At 44.0% G+C, this 8,950-nt stretch overlaps 1 long non-coding RNA gene across 2 annotated transcripts; it reads right to left on the bottom strand.

The window, feature by feature from the left end:
- Positions 1-296: 296 nt before the first annotated feature.
- Positions 297-8,631, bottom strand: LOC121830194 (uncharacterized). 2 transcript variants are annotated; one of them, XR_013052149.1, is made up of 4 exons: positions 8,190-8,631; positions 4,936-5,123; positions 3,878-4,017; positions 297-3,333 (listed from the first exon to the last, which is right to left on the bottom strand). It is a non-coding gene; the product is annotated as an uncharacterized LOC121830194 (long non-coding RNA). The 2 variants fall into 2 exon arrangements; XR_006073197.2 differs by lacking the exon at positions 3,878-4,017 and having other exon boundaries at positions 298-3,333; positions 8,190-8,409.
- Between the last annotated feature and the right edge of the window lie 319 nt (positions 8,632-8,950).

The following is an 8,950-nucleotide window of genomic DNA, read 5'->3' as shown; positions in this document are numbered from 1 at the left end:
ATATGGACTAAAGTCTGCACTCTGCTTACATTTTAACATGGGAAGAACTCTGTTTTACTCACACATGCATATGAATGCTTGCACACACAGAGAGAACATTCTGTAGTGGTAAGTTATTTTATATCAAGACCAAACGACTCTAGGGTACCTGGAAATAAGTATTTGGAGGGAAATTTAAAAAGTAAGTCTGAAAAATATTAAGAATGTGCATCTTTGACTCAATGATATATGAATGTAGTAAGAGGTCCATTCATATATCCTTGTTGGGTTACATTTTTTTATATTTATTTTATGTGTTGCCTGTGTGAATGTATGTGTACCATGAGTGTGTGGTACCCACAGAAGTCAGAAGAGGGCATCAGACCTCCTGGAATTGGTGTTGTAAGGTTGTGAGCTATCATGTGGGCACTGGGAACTGAACCCAGGTCCTCTGCAGGATCAGCAAAAGTGTTGTTGGTTGTTTTGGCTCTTTTGGGGGCCTGCCACCCAGCTCCCAAATAAATCACACACAGGGGCTTATTCTTACTTATAAATATCCAGCCTTAGCTTGGCTTATTGCTTGCCAGTTTTCTTTAACTTAAATTATACCATCTACCTTTTTTGCCTCTGGGCATTTCCCATTCTCTTACTTCTGTAAATCTTATTCTTACTTCATGGCTTGCTGTGTAGCTGGGTGGCTAGTTCCTGGTGTCTTCCTTCTTCTCTGGCTCCTTCTTTCTGGATTTCTCCTTCTGTATATTCTCTTTGCCTGCCAGCCCTGCCTATCCTTTCTCCTGTCTTGCTATTGGCCATTCAGTTCTTTATTAGACCATCAGGTGTTTTAGACAGGCACAGTAACACAGCTTCACAGAGTTAAACAAATGCAACCTAACATAAACAAAAGTAACACACCTTAAAATAATATTGTATAATACAAGAGCACTTAATTGCTAAGCCATCTCTACAGCCCCAACATACTTTTTTTAAATGACTAGGAGGATATACACCAGAATATCAACTGGTTAGTTTTTTAGTGTTTATGAGCAATTTTATAATTTATTCTTTTATTTCAAACTGTTACCAAGAATGACTACTTTTATAGTAAAAATAAAAAGGTGACTGAAACTATGAAATTTAGTTTGGAGAATCGGCCCAGGGTTACGTAAGGGCCCTCATCACAAAGCCTGACAACCTGGGTTCAGTGCCTGAGATCCACATGAAGAAGGAGAGAACAGACTCCCAAAACCTTGCCTTCGACCTCCACACGTACACTGTGGCATGTAGGTACCCCACACATACACAAACAAATCAATGTAATTAATTTGTTTTAGTATGTAAATCTCATTGTTCAAATTTTAACTCAGAAGACATGCTGAGGTCTGACATAACACATACACAGATAGGAAATGTTGGCAAACCATGGAACTTCCAAAAATCATTGGGACGATTTACGAAAAGCATTCTGTTTGGGGAATTACAGCAAAAAAAAAAAAAAAGCTGGCGTCTCCTTCTGCTTGCAGCATTTTATTTATCCTAACCCTTGATTTCCACTTCTGTATAAAGGAGACAACAAATCATTTCCTAGAGCCATCATGCAAATTAATGGGGGAACATTCAGACACAGTACTTATTTTCAGTGGAACAATATGTAACTCCTTAGAAATTAGGGCACACGATGAAAGGCTGGTGGTGGGGAGGAGAGTCCCTCTGGGTGACACAGGTGACATCCTGTCCTTGTCGGCCACTTCTACCTTGTCCATCTTATTCACTTGCCAGAGGGGTACTGGCTGTGGGATTTGTCCCCTCATTTATACTCACAGATCACTGTTTTAAAATGCATGTCATTGTTATTTAGGTATGGCACACCACTGGAAAAGGTTTGTTACACTCTCAGATCCTAAAAGAAGGGAGAAAACCAGGCTAGCGGGGGCAAGGGCCACAAAGGGAAGGACAAGTTGGTCATGGCACAGAGGGTGCAGGTAAGAACGAGAGTGAAAGTTTCCATTGCCCTGCAGGTTTCGATGGCTGCAGCAGTCTCCAAGACGCAGGGCTGCTCTCAGGTGCATGGTGTTTGACCCTAGAGCAAGTAACTTAGAGCAGATAGATGGGGACCCAGAGTGTGGGAGACCATCAAAGAAGGTGGTTGGAGATGGTGGTTATAGATGGGGAGATTTACAAATGAGAGACCCAGCAGCGCAGCCTGCAGGGCCTGCTCATCAAAGCTACAAAACAAACTGGTTCATACAGATATAGGTTGGCACCACCATGCTTCATCACGTCCCTATGGAAGAGGGCCAGGATCTTGACTTAGTCTGAAACCTTTGCCAGCCTCTGTTTTCAAGAATTATGATTGCAGTTGTTTTTTGTCTTTCTAGACCAGTGTGAAAGCTGTCCTGGAACTAAGTGGCATAAGACGAAAGCTTTTTCATTCTGCTCATGATTCTGCAATTAGAGCTGAGCTCAACTGGGTGACTCTTCTGCTGACCTTGCCAAGGTCTCCCAGAAGAGTACATTCAGTTCACTGGATAGCCATGGACTAGACCCAGCTGAAGGCTGCCATGACTGGACCTCTTCCCAGCCTTCTCTGATGATGGCTTTGCCTTTGCCTCCTCTAAATAATCTTCACACAGAAGACAGGTCTCCTCTGAACGGACCAGGACTGTCAAGCATGCAGAGGCAGAAGTGGTGTGAGGGATGACTGCCACCTGTCATAGTGGGTGAGGTGGAGCAGCCACTTAGACCTTCAGAGATAGGGAGAACCCTAGAGGTCATCTAGCCCATCCCAGTAGGAGAACAGACCTGAAGGTTCCCACGCACTGGGCTGTATGCATGTTGCACTTTCCCTTCAAGAAAGGGTGCATCAGGAGCCATGGGATCCATAGTGGAGCTACCGCCTCCACCATTGCTGCTGCCGCTGCCGCCGCCACTTGCGCTGCTCGCCCCGCGTGGAAAGAGAAGAGCGTGGGGCTGCAGCAGTGTGGCCTACAGGCTGCAAGCATGCTGGTCTTGCCCAAGGTGCAGGGCGGCACCAAGGCAAGGTGGTACACAGCAGCCTGGAGCTCACGCAGGCCCCGCCCCCTAACAAACTGCCCAACTCCATGATCACCCAGACTCAGCAACAAGATATCCAAGAGGAAGAATGGATTCATTTTTCTGGCTAAGTCTCCTCAAAAGACTTCTGTGGTGGTACGTGCTGCCGTGGGAGACCATGCTGATGACCGTGGTCCATGTTGCTGCAGGCGGCCATGCTGATGCCCTTAGTCTGTGCTACTAGGGCAGGCCATGCTGATGTCTATGATCCATGTTGCTTCCAGAAGCCATGCTGATCTCTGTGCTCTGTGCTGTCACCGGGTGCTGTGGGAAAGGAAACGTCTTTTGCAGTGGTATGGATGACTGCCGACTCATAACTGAGAATCAGACATTAAGGGCTTCTGTGACAGTCCCCTCCCCCCAAAAGAAACAATCCAGACAAGAAGCTATTGAAGAGAGTCTTTAAAAATATGTGGTAAAGATGCTAAAGTGTAGCTCTTCACAGTCGATGACTTCTGGCAGTGGCGGTGGGGGTGGGGGGTCAGGGGTCAGGGTGGGAAGGACTCAGCTGTCTTTAAGGGGCTGGCCACTGGGAGTCTGACCATGCTCCAGCGAGTATCTGGGCACACCAACTGGACTTGTTGCTTTTGTGGGGGAAGACACAAGGGTCGGGGAGTGGACAGGGGAGGAATGTTAAGCAAGTGTGATGAGGTCCAGTGTATAAAATTCCCAAATAATTAATAAAAATATTGTGTTGGGGAAGGGAAAAAAGCCATATTAAGATTCTGAAGTGGTAGGGCCAGTTTTCGATCACCACACCACAGGGATTGGGCTGTTGCTATATTTTAGACAAAGTGTGCTGGTGTACCAAAGAGTCACTGAGCTGAGCTGACACAGAACTGGAGGACCACTTCTCGAAGTTCCCATCAAGTCAAAGGAGGGATGTTTCTTTTGCCTTGTATTCTGATAGTAGAAAAGATGTTTTGTACAACTGGACAGTCCCTCTCCCTTGAAGACATAACCACCAGGTTACAAAGGTTTATGAAGTCCTGGCAAATGACAAGTTTTCTCTCAATTTTTACTTTTTCTCAAAAAAAAAAAAATGGTCCCTGGATTACCATGATGATGATGCTCTATGTTCCTAGGTTGGAGTGTAAATTAGTGAGCTAATTTGCTTTTGCATTTGCCTTGTTAGAAGTGTGCCGTCTGGTGGTTTTCCAAATTACTCTCTGTATGTACAGCTAGTGTAACCACCTATTACCTTGTTATTACTAGATTCTTCTGAGATTAAAAAGGAAAAAGAAATCACTGTCAAAAGCAGCAATATCTAGTGAGTGTGTACCCATAGGCAATGGCAAGTGATAAAGTGAACAGCAAGGGGACTCCGCTCATGGCATCATGTGGTAGCATTTTTCGGGGTCTCTGTTAAATGTGCTGATACAGAAAAACTGTTTTTTCCTTATTTGCAGAAGACAGTTGACCAGGCTGCAGGGGAGAGGCATCTCCGGGGACTCTGGCACCCTCTTCAGCTAAATGTTCCCTACTTGACAGTGAGTGTCAAGCCCTGAGTGCAGGCCTAGAATCTTCTTGTCCCAGTGGAAATGTGTTGTGCAGAACCATAAGCTTCCCACTTTGTTTGTACAGATAGGCCAGCAGGATGGACATCTCCTTGATGGTACCTCGGTGGCTGGCAGCTTAAACTGTGAACTGCCTCTATACTATTGCTGGGGTTGTTCTGTTTTTAACTAAATTCGAATCTGTGGAGTCCTTCCTGCTTCATCCCAGAAAATGAAAAATAATGCCTTTTTTTGACATTGTTTCTAGAATTTTAAAGTAAAAAATGATGATGCAACCCAAAATTCTCTTATTTCAGAACATGACGACAATAGATTGCTTTAACATAGACTCAAGATAAAATTATCTTACCTTCCAAGTTTAGGTTGACTGTTGACTCCAGGGGTTATGATCAATACCAGCAAACCCTTTTCCACCTGACATGTTCAGAAGTTTGGTGTGTGCGTTTGTACATGAGCACATGTGTTCCCGTGAGGCTATGTGCATGCAGGTGTCCATCGGTATCAATGCCTGCCTGAGATAGCGTCACATTCCTGGTTCTGTGTGAGGAGCAGAGTGGATAAAGTGACATAAAACAGCCCTCATATTGTTTTAAATAAGACTAATGTTAACTGTTCTCAGAACTGGACTTTTCTTTTCCCCCCCTCAAAATTAAAACTTTTTTTCTTTTGGGTTTAATGAAGTATTGCTAATGGAAGCCAGTTTGGCATGGTGAGAGATGTCAAACTTTTCAAAAGTGTGCAGCCTGATTTAAAACCAAATCCTGAACCCTTTTAAAGAACAATAAAACGTATTTTTACATGGAAAAAAAAAAAAAGTGTGCAGTCCTCAGCTACTCAGTCTGTCCGACACAGCGCCTCTAGTGGCAGAGAAGAAGAATGCATGTGCTGGACGCAGGCATACCTGAAAATGTTATCTTGAATTCTTTTACTCTTTAAATTTTATGATAACAGCTCTCTGTTCCACAATATATTTATTATTGCTTAAAAGACAACATGATCACTTATATTTCTCTTCATTTACCCCAGGGATATCCAAGGCTATTGTCCTCCCCACCTTCCCTGGGGACATCTTTAAAACATTCAACAATATCAAGCATTCTTATATTTTAGGTATATCATTATTTGGAAATTTGAAAGTTGTCTTAGGGTTTATATTGCTGTGAATAGACCCCCATAAGCATGACAACTCTTGTAAAGGAAAACATTTAATTGGGATGGCTCACAGTTCAGAGGTTCAGTCTATTATCATCTGGTAGGATATGGCCACATGCAGACAGACATGGTGCTAGAGAAGGAGCCGAGAGTTCTATATCTTGATCTGAAGGCAACAGGAAGTGAACTGTCTACCACACTGAGGATAACTTGAGCAAAGGAGACCTCAAAGCCCACCCCACAGTGACACACTTCCCCCTACAAGGCCACACCTACTCTAACAAAGCCAGACCTCCTAATAGTGCCACTCTCTCTGGGGGCCATTTTCTTTCAAATCACCACAGAAGTCCTTCCTCTTTGCCCCTGATTAGAAGGGAATACTTTGCTATTTAGATACTTTGCAATAAGTTCTGGATTTCCTTTCCAAGTCTATCCCATGTCCATTCTCCTTCAGTTGTGGGATATGATTTCATTCTTACCATTGATTAATAATTCATGATAAACCCCTCCTACTTTGATGTGTGAAGATGTCCTCTAGCCATTTTCATATGCTTCTCTTTTGACTGCCTGTTAGCCCTGAGGGAACCGCTCCCATCACATGTCCCTCAAACAGTTACATATCCCAAGCTCTCGCTTCCAGCCCCTTCACATTCTTCCTGGATTATTCTACCCATTAATTCTGCCATCATCAACATTCTATTATTCCTGAGTCTCCTTCTATAAAGAGCACAACCACTTTATTGAAGGCCAGAAACTTATTTTTATCAGCTCCCTGGATACATCTGAACAAATGCCCCGTGGTACCTCAAATTTAAATGCACCAAACTCATGACATCCTCCACAAAATCTGTTTCTCCTCCTGTGTTCCCAATCTTAGCACCACCGTCTTCTCCATAACGTAAGTTGGGGACTTTGAAGTCATATATGACACCTCCTCCTCAATTCCCAAGTCGAGTTGTCCAAATCTGAGTAAATGTGGCTCTAACACACACTTAAAATCTGTTTGCTCTAGCTCATAACCACAGCATGTCTTGCTTAGCTTTTGGTGAGAAACCCTGACTTATAGACAGCTGCTTTCTTACTGAGCCCTCGGATGAAGGAGACAGAAAGCTCTGATGTCCTTTCCCTTTCTAAGGGCATTCATTCCACCAGGAAGTCTCCAGACTCTCGACTCCATCGAAACCTAATTATCTTCCAAATATCCTCTTTTCCAATGTTATCACGTTGTAGGGTTTAGGCTTTAACATGTAGGTTTGGGGCAGACACAAACATCTAGTCCTCTCATTGATTGGCTCTCTCCCTTTCCTTTGCCCCTCTCCTCCATATCTTTCAGATTGGTTTTTCTGAAACACACAAGTGATATGTGATTGCTTTGGGCAAAACTTTTCAATAACAGCTTTCTGCATGGCCTAACCATGGCACCGGGTGCAGGATTGCATCCAGGCTCAGCCTATCTGTCTTAGCTGCTTCTCCGAAGATACTGTTCTTCCCACCTTCTCTTCCCTGTTGCCCTTCTTAGGCACTTTCCCCATTCAGCTAGCTCATTTGTTCTGGACCTCTTCAAATGTCACAGCTTTTGTAAACCCTACTCCCCAGATAGCATTAATCATTGACTTGTCTGGGATTTATATGTCAGTGGTTTTTAAATTTGACTGCATATTAGGAATACTTAGTGTATTGGTTAGAATTTTCCAGAGAAACAGCACCTAAAAGACACACACACACACACACACACACACACACACACACACACACACACACACACACACGTAAATAGAATTGTAAATTGGATATATGGGATTATAGAGTACATATAAAGAGACTTATATGAATATGTTACAAGAATCATGAGATCCAGAGGCTGACAAGTCCTGAGCCAGGTGGAGGCCCTTTGAAAGCCACTTGCTCTGGTTCCAGTTCAAAAGACAGCAAGCTCATGACTCAGGAGCACTTTCATTCAGGTCTGAAGTCAGGCACAAACTTACATCCCAACTCAAAGGCACACAGGAAGGATGGATTTCCTCTTCCTTAGGGAAATTCCTTAGGCTTGTTCTATTCAGGCCTTTAAATAGCTGGATGTAGCCCATCCCCATTGGGGAAGACAACTTGGTGGATTTAGTCTATCAGTTTAAATGTTAATAAATTCATTCAAAATCACCCTCACAGAAATACCTAGAATGATGTTTGATCAAATATATAGCCATCCCATGGGGCAGTCCAAATTAACAATTATACCTGGGAACTATTAAAAATGGGCTAATTCCACTGGATCTGATCGTTTGGATCTGATCGTAGGAGTTTCCATGGTGTTAGGTAAAGCTTGGCTATCAATTCATTTTTAACTTCTTCCTACAACCAAGGGAAAGAGCCAAGTAAAACTAATACAGACCGTAGGACCTGTGGGTACTATAGGAACCAGCCTCCTAGTTAAAGTCCTCACCCCCCCAATACCTCAGAATTCAGCCCTGTTTGGAAAGAGGGCTGCTGCAGATGTCTTCAGTGGAGAGCAGATCGTAACAGCAAGGGGTAGACCCCAATCCACTGTGACGAGTGTGTGTCCTTACAAGACACAAGGCTGGGTGTAGTGGTGCACACCTTTCACCCCAACACTCCAGGGGCGCAGGCAGGCAGAACTCTATGAGCTCTAGGCCAGCCAGGACCACAGAGAAAGAGAGAGACAGCCGCGTGACAAAAAAGGCAGAGACTGGAGCTGGCACCTGCAATCCAAGCAGTGTCCAGGATCACAAACAAAACACTGGGAGCTGTATAGAGGCAGGGAAAGATTCCCGGTGGCTTCTGAGGGAACACCGCCCTTGAATCTTACAGCCCCTGGAATCGTGGAACAATTTCTGGTAAGCCAGGCAGCATTTGTTATCTTATTATGATGTCCCCAGGAAATCAACAAAATAACCAGTTAAAGAGAGGCCCTAAGAAAAAGGAGGATTGCAGCCTCTTATGGGAAGGCAGAGTGGGATAAGCAGGAGTTGGCCATTCGTTCTATATGGGTTGAGAGAGGAATGTCCTCAGGTTCCTTCCCTCCCTCTCTCTCCCTCCCTCCCTCCCTCCCTCCCCAGTCCTTTAGTTTGAGATCTTCCAAATCTAATACCCTGTAACATATATAACCAAGTCCATCTAGTTGAACAGCCCTTCAGAAAACAGTCTCTAAGCCGACAGCCAATGTCATTTCCCAAGCCGGTCACAGATCAATTAGA

The sequence above is a fragment of the Peromyscus maniculatus genome, chromosome 6, assembly GCF_049852395.1.
Source record: "Peromyscus maniculatus bairdii isolate BWxNUB_F1_BW_parent chromosome 6, HU_Pman_BW_mat_3.1, whole genome shotgun sequence".
NCBI lineage: Eukaryota > Metazoa > Chordata > Mammalia > Rodentia > Cricetidae > Peromyscus > Peromyscus maniculatus.
Note: the sequence above shows the minus strand (reverse complement) of the source record. Positions and strands in the feature narration are given on the sequence as shown.